Source organism: Hemitrygon akajei, unplaced genomic scaffold (genome assembly GCF_048418815.1).
Source record: "Hemitrygon akajei unplaced genomic scaffold, sHemAka1.3 Scf000122, whole genome shotgun sequence".
NCBI classification, from domain to species: Eukaryota; Metazoa; Chordata; class Chondrichthyes; order Myliobatiformes; family Dasyatidae; genus Hemitrygon; species Hemitrygon akajei.
The window spans coordinates 20,790-34,612 of NW_027332008.1; the positions used below are offsets into that span (position 1 = coordinate 20,790).

General features: G+C 45.6%; 1 long non-coding RNA gene across 1 annotated transcript; it reads right to left on the reverse strand.

Moving 5' to 3' along the window:
• Window positions 1-279: 279 nt before the first annotated feature.
• Window positions 280-1,061, reverse strand: LOC140723644 (uncharacterized). Its single transcript, XR_012097940.1, has 3 exons — window positions 934-1,061; window positions 555-708; window positions 280-390 (listed from the first exon to the last, which is right to left on the reverse strand). It is a non-coding gene; the product is annotated as an uncharacterized lncRNA (long non-coding RNA).
• Between the last annotated feature and the right edge of the window lie 12,762 nt (window positions 1,062-13,823).

Sequence of the window (13,823 nt, forward strand, 5' to 3'; positions counted from 1 at the left end):
GGCGAGGGGTGAGGGAGCGCTCCTGTCCGGGGAAGGAGGGAGCGCTCCTGCTCGGGGAAGGAGGGGGCCCGCGTCGGCGAGGGGTGTGGGAGCGCTCCTGCCCGGGGAAGGAGGGAGCCCGCGTCGGCGAGGAGTGAGGGAGCGCTCCTGTCCGGGGAAGGAGGGAGCGCTCCTGCTCGGGGAAGGAGGGGGCCCGCGTCGGCGAGGGGTGAGGGAGCGCTCCTGCCCGGGGAAGGAGGGGGCCCGCGTCGGCGAGGGAGCGTGCCAGCCAGGACTCACCGCGGCGCCCAGCAGGAAGAACGACCGGAGGCGGGCGGAGGTGGAGGGGACCGAGAGGGTCAGCGGGACCCCCACCCCCAGCTGAACGGCTCCCACCAGCACCTGCACCACCTGTGGAGACGGGAGAGGCAACTGCGTCAGACGGGGAAGACCAGCTTGGAGGAGGGAGGCCGGATGGAGCGGGACACGGGGGGCGGGGGGCGGGGAGAGAGCCAGGCGGGACCGAAGGGGAAGGCGGGGGGGGGGTGTGGGGGGGAGCTCTCTCACATACTCACACCCAGAGCTTTGGCCTCGCCTTGCAGCAGGCTCTCGGCACCGACCCACCGGCTGTGCGTCTGAGCGAGGGTCCCGGGATTTGGAGACCTCTCCTCGGTCAAAACCAGGGTCCGGTGGGATGGTGTCTCGGCGGAGGACATCGCTTCCTCGGTCCTGTTGGAAGGGAGGGGGAGTGAGTGAGGGTCTCTATGGCAAACACCCCCCCCCCACGCTCCCTCCCAGTCTCCATCACCCCCTCCCTCCCCTACACCCCTCCCCGTCTAGTATCCCCCTCCCTCCCCGTCTCCGTTATCCCCTACACCCCCCGTCTACCCCCTCGCTCCCCTACCCCTCCGTCTCTCCTCCCTCCCCTGCGCTCCTCGCCGATTCCCGATCTACCTGTTATCTTTTCAGTGTCGACACTGACTCTCTCGTAAACTTGTTTGTCCTTGTTCTCTCTCGCTGCCTCTCTATTTCTTCCTCCCTCTCCCTGTGCCCGATGTTTTTTTTCCCTCCCGGAGGTCGGCCCCTCCCTCTCGGATGTGCGGGTGAGGGACGGGTTGGGTGGGAGGGGGCAGGAGTGGGGCCGATCCGTAAACGGGGCCCTCCTCTCCCGCCGTCCCGTCCCGCGAAAGACCCGGCGCAGCGGCGACCCCTCCCGGCCAGGGCTGGGACTGCGGACGGGCGGAGGGGGCGGCATCAAAAAATCTTGAGGCGCAAATAGATTGGGGAGTCCTGCTGCAGGATTCCCTCAAGGTTCACTTGCCGCTTGAGGAAGGCAAATGCAACGATGGCGTCCATTTCAAGTGGTCCAGGGATATAGAAAAGCAAGACTCGTCTGTGGATAGGCTGCAGAGTTGGGCAGAAAAATGGCAGACGGAGTTCAATCCGGACAAGTGTGAGGTGATGCATTTTGGAAAGACAAACCAGAAGGCTGAGTACAGGATTAATGGTCAGTTACTTCAGGCTGTGGATGAACAGAGGGAACTTGGGGTACAAATCCATACATGACTCAAGGTCGCTGCACAGGTTGATAGGGTAGTTAAGAATGCCTGTGGGATGCTAGGCTTCATTAACAGGGGGATTGAGTTCAAGAGTAGAGAGGTCATGTTGCAACTCTACAAATCTCTGGTGAAACCGCACTTAGAGTATTGTGTTCAGTTCTGGTCACCTCATTATAAGAAGGATGTGGAAGCTATGGAGAGGGTGCAGAGGAGATTTACCAGGGTGGATTGGAGTCATGTGAAGCAAGGTTAGCAGAGCTGGGACTTTTCTCTTTGGAGCGTAGAAGAATGAGAGGGGACTAGATAGAGGTCTAAAAAATTATCAGAGGCATAGATAGGCTGGATAGTCAGTACCTGTTTCCCAGGGCACCAATAGCAAACACCAGAGGGCATAGGTACAAAGTTAAGGGAGGGAAGTTTAGGGGAGACATCAGGGGTAAGTTGTTTTTTACACAGAGGGTTGTGAGTGACTGGAATGACTTGCCAGGGATGGTGGTGGAGGCTGAAACATTAGGGGTATTTAAGAGCCTCTCGAACAAGCACATGGATGAAAGAAAAATAGAGGGGTATGGGGTAGTGTGGGTTTAGTACTTTTTCTTTTAAGGATTACATGGGTCGGCAGAACATGGAGGACTGAAGGGCCAGTACTGTGCTGTAGTGTTGTATGGGTGTAAAGCACCGCTGAGATCCAATTTGGGTTATTGCAAGCAGATAATACACTCTTGAAAGAGGGTCCGCTGCTATTATGTCTTATCAAGTCAAGTCGCTTATATTGCCATTTTGACCATAAACTGCTGGTACAGTACACAGTGAAAATGAGAAAACGTTCCTCCAGGACCATGGTGCTACATGAAACAACACAAATCTTCACTATACTGTGTGAGACAGCACAAAACTGCACTAGACTGTGTGAGACAGCACAAAACTACACCAGACTGTGTGAGACAGCACAAAACTACACCAGACTGTGTGAGACAGCACAAAACTACACTAGACTATGTGAGACAGCACAAAACTACACTAGACTGTGTGAGACAACACAAAACTACACTAGACTGTGTTAGACAGCACAAAACTACACCAGACTGTGTGAGACAGCACAAAACTACACCAGACTGTGTGAGACAGCACAAAACTACACTAGACTATGTGAGACAGCACAAAACTACACCAGACTGTGTGAGACAACACAAAACTACACTAGACTGTGTGAGACAGCACAAAACTACACCAGACTGTGTGAGACAGCACAAAACTACACTAGACTGTGTGAGACAGCACAAAACTACACTAGACTGTGTGAGACAACACAAAACCACACTAGACTATGTGAAACAACACGCAACTACACCAGGCTATGTGAAACAACACAAAACTACACCAGACTATGTGAGACAGCACAAAACTACACTAGACTGTATGAGACAGCACAAAACTACACCAGACTATGTCAGACAGCACAAAACTACACTAGACTGTGTGAGACAGCACAAAACTACACCAGACTGTGTGAGACAGCACAAAACTACAGTAGACAGTGTGACACAGCAAAAAACTACTCCAGACTGTGTGAGACAGCACAAAACTACACTAGACTATGTGAGACAGCACAAAACTACACTAGACTGTGTGAAACAACACAAAACTACACTAGACTGTGTGAGACAGCACAAAACTACACTAGACTGTGTGAGACAGCACAAAACTACTCCAGACTGTGTGAGACAGCACAAAACTACACCAGACTGTGTGAGACAGCACAAAACTACACTAGACTGTGTGAGACAGCACAAAACTACACTAGACAATGTGAGACAGCACAAAACTACACTAGACTGTGTGAAACAACACAAATCTTCACTATACTGTGTGAGACAGCACAAAACTACACTAGACTGTGTGACACAGCACAAAACTACACTAGACAGTGTGAGACAACACAAAACTACACTAGACTGTGTGAGACAGCACAAAACTACTCCAGACTGTGTGAGACAGCACAAAACTACACCAGACTGTGTGAGACAGCACAAAACTACACTAGACTGTGTGAGACAGCACAAAACTACTCCAGACTGTGTGAGACAGCACAAAACTACACTAGACTGTGTGAGACAGCACAAAACTACTCCAGACTGTGTGAGACAGCACAAAACTACACTATACTGTGTGAGACAGCACAAAGCTACACTAGACTGTGTGAAACAACACAAATCTTCACTATACTGTGTGAGACAGCACAAAACTACACTAGACTGTGTGAGACAGCACGAAACTACACTATACTATGTGAAACAACACGAAACTACACTAGACTGTGTGAAACAGCACAAAACTACACTAGACTGTGTGAGACAGCAGAAAGCTACACTAGACTGTGTGAGACAGCACAAAACTACACTAGACTGTGCGAAACAACACAAAACTACACTAGACTGTGTGAGACAGCACAAAACTACACTAGACTGTGTGAGACAGCACGAAACTACTCCAGACTGTGTGAGACAGCACAAAACTACACTAGACTGTGTGAGACAGCACAAAACTACACTAGACAATGTGAGACAGCACAAAACTACACTAGACTGTGTGAAACAACACAAATCTTCACTATACTGTGTGAGACAGGACAAAACTACACTAGACTGTGTGAGACAGCACAAAACGACACTAGACAGTGTGAGACAACACAAAACTACACTAGACTGTGTGAGACAGCACAAAACTACTCCAGACTGTGTGAGACAGCACAAAACTACACCAGACTATGTGAGACAGCACAAAACTACACTAGACTGTGTGAGACAGCACAAAACTACTCCAGACTGTGTGAGACAGCACAAAACTACACTAGACTGTGTGAGACAGCACAAAACTACTCCAGACTGTGTGAGACAGCACGAAACTACACTATACTGTGTGAGACAGCACAAAACTACACTAGACTGTGTGAAACAACACAAATCTTCACTATACTGTGTGAGACAGCACAAAACTACACTAGACTGTGTGAGACAGCACAGAACTACACCAGACTGTGTGAGACAGCACAAAACTACACTAGACAGTGTGAGACAGCACAAAACTACACCAGACTGTGTGAGACAGCACAAAACTACACTAGACTATGTGAGACAGCACGAAACTACACCAGACTATGTGAGACAGCACAAAACTACACTAGACTGTGTGAGACAGCACGAAACTACACCAGACTGTGTGAGACAGCACAAAACTACACTAGACTCTGTGAGACAGCAGAAAACTACACTAGACTGTGTGAGACAGCACAAAACTACACTATACTGTGTAAGACAGCACAAACCTACACTAGACTGTGTGAGACAGCACAAAACTACACTAGACTGTGTGAGACAGCACAAAACTACACCGGACAATGCGAAACAACACAAAACTACACCAGGCTATGTGAAAGAACACAAAACTACACCAGACTGTGTGAGACAGCACAAAACTACACTAGACTGTGTGAGACAGCACAAAACTACACCAGACTGTGTGAGACAACACAAAACTACACTAGACTGTGTGAGACAGCACAAAACTACACCAGACTGTGTGAGACAGCACAAAACTACACTAGACTGTGTGAGACAGCACAAAACTACACTAGACTGTGTGAGACAACACAAAACCGCACTAGACTGTGTGAGACAACACAAAACCACACTAGACTATGTGAAACAACACGCAACTACACCAGGCTATGTGAAACAACACAAAACTACACCAGACTATGTGAGACAGCGCAAAACTACACTAGACTGTGTGAGACAGCACAAAACTACACCAGACTATGTCAGACAGCACAAAACTACACTAGACTGTGTGAGACAGCACAAAACTACACCAGACTGTGTGAGACAGCACAAAACTACAGTAGACTGTGTGAGACAGCACAAAACTACTCCAGACTGTGTGAGACAGCACAAAACTACACCAGACTGTGTGAGACAGCACAAAACTACACTAGACTGTGTGAGACAGCACAAAACTACACTAGACAATGTGAGACAGCACAAAACTACACTAGACTGTGTGAAACAACACAAATCTTCACTATACTGTGTGAGACAGCACAAAACTACACTAGACTGTGTGACACAGCACAAAACTACACTAGACAGTGTGAGACAACACAAAACTACACTAGACTGTGTGAGACAGCACAAAACTACTCCAGACTGTGTGAGACAGCACAAAACTACACCAGACTGTGTGAGACAGCACAAAACTACACTAGACTGTGTGAGACAGCACAAAACTACTCCAGACTGTGTGAGACAGCACAAAACTACACTAGACTGTGTGAGACAGCACAAAACTACTCCAGACTGTGTGAGACAGCACAAAACTACACTATACTGTGTGAGACAGCACAAAGCTACACTAGACTGTGTGAAACAACACAAATCTTCACTATACTGTGTGAGACAGCACAAAACTACACTAGACTGTGTGAGACAGCACGAAACTACACTATACTATGTGAAACAACACGAAACTACACTAGACTGTGTGAAACAGCACAAAACTACACTAGACTGTGTGAGACAGCAGAAAGCTACACTAGACTGTGTGAGACAGCACAAAACTACACTAGACTGTGCGAAACAACACAAAACTACACTAGACTGTGTGAGACAGCACAAAACTACACTAGACTGTGTGAGACAGCACGAAACTACTCCAGACTGTGTGAGACAGCACAAAACTACACTAGACTGTGTGAGACAGCACAAAACTACACTAGACAATGTGAGACAGCACAAAACTACACTAGACTGTGTGAAACAACACAAATCTTCACTATACTGTGTGAGACAGGACAAAACTACACTAGACTGTGTGAGACAGCACAAAACGACACTAGACAGTGTGAGACAACACAAAACTACACTAGACTGTGTGAGACAGCACAAAACTACTCCAGACTGTGTGAGACAGCACAAAACTACACCAGACTATGTGAGACAGCACAAAACTACACTAGACTGTGTGAGACAGCACAAAACTACTCCAGACTGTGTGAGACAGCACAAAACTACACTAGACTGTGTGAGACAGCACAAAACTACTCCAGACTGTGTGAGACAGCACGAAACTACACTATACTGTGTGAGACAGCACAAAACTACACTAGACTGTGTGAAACAACACAAATCTTCACTATACTGTGTGAGACAGCACAAAACTACACTAGACTGTGTGAGACAGCACAGAACTACACCAGACTGTGTGAGACAGCACAAAACTACACTAGACAGTGTGAGACAGCACAAAACTACACCAGACTGTGTGAGACAGCACAAAACTACACTAGACTATGTGAGACAGCACGAAACTACACCAGACTATGTGAGACAGCACAAAACTACACTAGACTGTGTGAGACAGCACGAAACTACACCAGACTGTGTGAGACAGCACAAAACTACACTAGACTCTGTGAGACAGCAGAAAACTACACTAGACTGTGTGAGACAGCACAAAACTACACTATACTGTGTAAGACAGCACAAACCTACACTAGACTGTGTGAGACAGCACAAAACTACACTAGACTGTGTGAGACAGCACAAAACTACACCGGACAATGCGAAACAACACAAAACTACACCAGGCTATGTGAAAGAACACAAAACTACACCAGACTGTGTGAGACAGCACAAAACTACACTAGACTGTGTGAGACAGCACAAAACTACACCAGACTGTGTGAGACAACACAAAACTACACTAGACTGTGTGAGACAGCACAAAACTACACCAGACTGTGTGAGACAGCACAAAACTACACTAGACTGTGTGAGACAGCACAAAACTACACTAGACTGTGTGAGACAACACAAAACCGCACTAGACTGTGTGAGACAACACAAAACCACACTAGACTATGTGAAACAACACGCAACTACACCAGGCTATGTGAAACAACACAAAACTACACCAGACTATGTGAGACAGCGCAAAACTACACTAGACTGTGTGAGACAGCACAAAACTACACCAGACTATGTCAGACAGCACAAAACTACACTAGACTGTGTGAGACAGCACAAAACTACACCAGACTGTGTGAGACAGCACAAAACTACAGTAGACAGTGTGACACAGCAAAAAACTACTCCAGACTGTGTGAGACAGCACAAAACTACACTAGACTGTGTGAGACAGCACAAAACTACACTAGACTGTGTGAAACAACACAAAACTACACTAGACTGTGTGAGACAGCACAAAACTACTCCAGACTGTGTGAGACAGCACAAAACTACACCAGACTGTGTGAGACAGCACAAAACTACACTAGACTGTGTGAGACAGCACAAAACTACACTAGACAATGTGAGACAGCACAAAACTACACTAGACTGTGTGAGACAGCACAAAACTACACTAGACAGTGTGAGACAACACAAAACTACACTAGACTGTGTGAGACAGCACAAAACTACTCCAGACTGTGTGAGACAGCACAAAACTACACCAGACTGTGTGAGACAGCACAAAACTACACTAGACTGTGTGAGACAGCACAAAACTACTCCAGACTGTGTGAGACAGCACAAAACTACACTAGACTGTGTGAGACAGCACAAAACTACTCCAGACTGTGTGAGACAGCACAAAACTACACTATACTGTGTGAGACAGCACAAAGCTACACTAGACTGTGTGAAACAACACAAATCTTCACTATACTGTGTGAGACAGCACAAAACTACACTAGACTGTGTGAGACAGCACGAAAATACACTATACTATGTGAAACAACACGAAACTACACTAGACTGTGTGAAACAGCACAAAACTACACTAGACTGTGTGAGACAGCAGAAAACTACACTAGACTGTGTGAGACAGCACAAAACTACACTAGACTGTGTGAAACAACACAAAACTACACTAGACTGTGTGAGACAGCACAAAACTACACTAGACTGTGTGAGACAGCACAAAACTACTCCAGACTGTGTGAGACAGCACAAAACTACACTAGACTGTGTGAGACAGCACAAAACTACACTAGACAATGTGAGACAGCAGAAAACTACACTAGACTGTGTGAAACAACACAAATCTTCACTATACTGTGTGAGACAGGACAAAACTACACTAGACTGTGTGAGACAGCACAAAACGACACTAGACAGTGTGAGACAACACAAAACTACACTAGACTGTGTGAGACAGCGCAAAACTACTCCAGACTGTGTGAGACAGCACAAAACTACACCAGACTATGTGAGACAGCACAAAACTACACTAGACTGTGTGAGACAGCACAAAACTACTCCAGACTGTGTGAGACAGCACAAAACTACACCAGACTGTGTGAGACAGCACAAAACTACACTAGACTGTGTGAGACAGCACAAAACTACACTAGACAATGTGAGACAGCACAAAACTACACTAGACTGTGTGAAACAACACAAATCTTCACTATACTGTGTGAGACAGCTCAAAACTACACTAGACTGTGTGACACAGCACAAAACTACACTAGACAGTGTGAGACAACACAAAACTACACTAGACTGTGTGAGACAGCACAAAACTACTCCAGACTGTGTGAGACAGCACAAAACTACACCAGACTGTGTGAGACAGCACAAAACTACACTAGACTGTGTGAGACAGCACAAAACTACTCCAGACTGTGTGAGACAGCACAAAACTACACTAGACTGTGTGAGACAGCACAAAACTACTCCAGACTGTGTGAGACAGCACAAAACTACACTATACTGTGTGAGACAGCACAAAGCTACACTAGACTGTGTGAAACAACGCAAATCTTCACTATACTGTGTGAGACAGCACAAAACTACACTAGACTGTGTGAGACAGCACGAAACTACACTATACTAGGTGAAACAACACGAAACTACACTAGACTGTGTGAAACAGCACAAAACTACACTAGACTGTGTGAGACAGCAGAAAACTACCCTAGACTGTGTGAGACAGCACAAAACTACACTAGACTGTGCGAAACAACACAAAACTACACTAGACTGTGTGAGACAGCACAAAACTACACTAGACTGTGTGAGACAGCACAAAACTACTCCAGACTGTGTGAGACAGCACAAAACTACACCAGACTGTGTGAGACAACACAAAACTACACTAGACAATGTGAGACAGCACAAAACTACACTAGACTGTGTGAAACAACACAAATCTTCACTATACTGTGTGAGACAGGACAAAACTACACTAGACTGTGTGAGACAGCACAAAACGACACTAGACAGTGTGAGACAACACAAAACTACACTAGACTGTGTGAGACAGCACAAAACTACTCCAGACTGTGTGAGACAGCACAAAACTACACCAGACTATGTGAGACAGCACAAAACTACACTAGACTGTGTGAGACAGCACAAAACTACTCCAGACTGTGTGAGACAGCACAAAACTACACTAGACTGTGTGACACAGCACAAAACTACTCCAGACTGTGTGAGACAGCACGAAACTACACTATACTGTGTGAGACAGCACAAAACTACACTAGACTGTGTGAGACAGCACAAAACTACACCAGACTGTGTGAGACAGCACAAAACTACACTAGACTATGTGAGACAGCACGAAACTACACCAGACTATGTGAGACAGCACAAAACTACACTAGACTGTGTGAGACAGCACGAAACTACACCAGACTGTGTGAGACAGCACGAAACTACACTAGACTCTGTGAGACAGCAGAAAACTACACTAGACTGTGTAAGACAGCACAAACCTACACTAGACTGTGTGAGACAGCACAAAACTACACTAGACTGTGTGAGACAGCACAAAACTACACCGGACAATGCGAAACAACACAAAACTACACCAGGCTATGTGAAAGAACACAAAACTACACCAGACTATGTGAAACAACACAAAACTACACTAGACTATGTGAAACAAGACAAAACCACTCTAAACTATGTGAAACAGCACAAAACTACACTAGACTATCTGAGACAGCACAAAACTACTCTAGACTATGTGAGACAGCACAAAACTACACCAGACTATGTGAAACAACGCAAAACTACACCAGACTGTGTGAGACAGCACAAAACTACACTAGACTATGTGAGACAGCACGAAACTACACCAGACTATGTGAGACAGCACAAAACTACACTAGACTGTGTGAGACAGCACGAAACTACACCAGACTGTGTGAGACAGCACAAAACTACACTAGACTCTGTGAGACAGCAGAAAACTACACTAGACTGTGTGAGACAGCACAAAACTACACTATACTGTGTAAGACAGCACAAACCTACACTAGACTGTGTGAGACAGCACAAAACTACACTAGACTGTGTGAGACAGCACAAAACTACACCGGACAATGCGAAACAACACAAAACTACACCAGGCTATGTGAAAGAACACAAAACTACACCAGACTGTGTGAGACAGCACAAAACTACACTAGACTGTGTGAGACAGCACAAAACTACACCAGACTGTGTGAGACAACACAAAACTACACTAGACTGTGTGAGACAGCACAAAACTACACCAGACTGTGTGAGACAGCACAAAACTACACTAGACTGTGTGAGACAGCACAAAACTACACTAGACTGTGTGAGACAACACAAAACCGCACTAGACTGTGTGAGACAACACAAAACCACACTAGACTATGTGAAACAACACGCAACTACACCAGGCTATGTGAAACAACACAAAACTACACCAGACTATGTGAGACAGCGCAAAACTACACTAGACTGTGTGAGACAGCACAAAACTACACCAGACTATGTCAGACAGCACAAAACTACACTAGACTGTGTGAGACAGCACAAAACTACACCAGACTGTGTGAGACAGCACAAAACTACAGTAGACAGTGTGACACAGCAAAAAACTACTCCAGACTGTGTGAGACAGCACAAAACTACACTAGACTGTGTGAGACAGCACAAAACTACACTAGACTGTGTGAAACAACACAAAACTACACTAGACTGTGTGAGACAGCACAAAACTACTCCAGACTGTGTGAGACAGCACAAAACTACACCAGACTGTGTGAGACAGCACAAAACTACACTAGACTGTGTGAGACAGCACAAAACTACACTAGACAATGTGAGACAGCACAAAACTACACTAGACTGTGTGAGACAGCACAAAACTACACTAGACAGTGTGAGACAACACAAAACTACACTAGACTGTGTGAGACAGCACAAAACTACTCCAGACTGTGTGAGACAGCACAAAACTACACCAGACTGTGTGAGACAGCACAAAACTACACTAGACTGTGTGAGACAGCACAAAACTACTCCAGACTGTGTGAGACAGCACAAAACTACACTAGACTGTGTGAGACAGCACAAAACTACTCCAGACTGTGTGAGACAGCACAAAACTACACTATACTGTGTGAGACAGCACAAAGCTACACTAGACTGTGTGAAACAACACAAATCTTCACTATACTGTGTGAGACAGCACAAAACTACACTAGACTGTGTGAGACAGCACGAAAATACACTATACTATGTGAAACAACACGAAACTACACTAGACTGTGTGAAACAGCACAAAACTACACTAGACTGTGTGAGACAGCAGAAAACTACACTAGACTGTGTGAGACAGCACAAAACTACACTAGACTGTGTGAAACAACACAAAACTACACTAGACTGTGTGAGACAGCACAAAACTACACTAGACTGTGTGAGACAGCACAAAACTACTCCAGACTGTGTGAGACAGCACAAAACTACACTAGACTGTGTGAGACAGCACAAAACTACACTAGACAATGTGAGACAGCAGAAAACTACACTAGACTGTGTGAAACAACACAAATCTTCACTATACTGTGTGAGACAGGACAAAACTACACTAGACTGTGTGAGACAGCACAAAACGACACTAGACAGTGTGAGACAACACAAAACTACACTAGACTGTGTGAGACAGCGCAAAACTACTCCAGACTGTGTGAGACAGCACAAAACTACACCAGACTATGTGAGACAGCACAAAACTACACTAGACTGTGTGAGACAGCACAAAACTACTCCAGACTGTGTGAGACAGCACAAAACTACACCAGACTGTGTGAGACAGCACAAAACTACACTAGACTGTGTGAGACAGCACAAAACTACACTAGACAATGTGAGACAGCACAAAACTACACTAGACTGTGTGAAACAACACAAATCTTCACTATACTGTGTGAGACAGCTCAAAACTACACTAGACTGTGTGACACAGCACAAAACTACACTAGACAGTGTGAGACAACACAAAACTACACTAGACTGTGTGAGACAGCACAAAACTACTCCAGACTGTGTGAGACAGCACAAAACTACACCAGACTGTGTGAGACAGCACAAAACTACACTAGACTGTGTGAGACAGCACAAAACTACTCCAGACTGTGTGAGACAGCACAAAACTACACTAGACTGTGTGAGACAGCACAAAACTACTCCAGACTGTGTGAGACAGCACAAAACTACACTATACTGTGTGAGACAGCACAAAGCTACACTAGACTGTGTGAAACAACGCAAATCTTCACTATACTGTGTGAGACAGCACAAAACTACACTAGACTGTGTGAGACAGCACGAAACTACACTATACTAGGTGAAACAACACGAAACTACACTAGACTGTGTGAAACAGCACAAAACTACACTAGACTGTGTGAGACAGCAGAAAACTACCCTAGACTGTGTGAGACAGCACAAAACTACACTAGACTGTGCGAAACAACACAAAACTACACTAGACTGTGTGAGACAGCACAAAACTACACTAGACTGTGTGAGACAGCACAAAACTACTCCAGACTGTGTGAGACAGCACAAAACTACACCAGACTGTGTGAGACAACACAAAACTACACTAGACAATGTGAGACAGCACAAAACTACACTAGACTGTGTGAAACAACACAAATCTTCACTATACTGTGTGAGACAGGACAAAACTACACTAGACTGTGTGAGACAGCACAAAACGACACTAGACAGTGTGAGACAACACAAAACTACACTAGACTGTGTGAGACAGCACAAAACTACTCCAGACTGTGTGAGACAGCACAAAACTACACCAGACTATGTGAGACAGCACAAAACTACACTAGACTGTGTGAGACAGCACAAAACTACTCCAGACTGTGTGAGACAGCACAAAACTACACTAGACTGTGTGACACAGCACAAAACTACTCCAGACTGTGTGAGA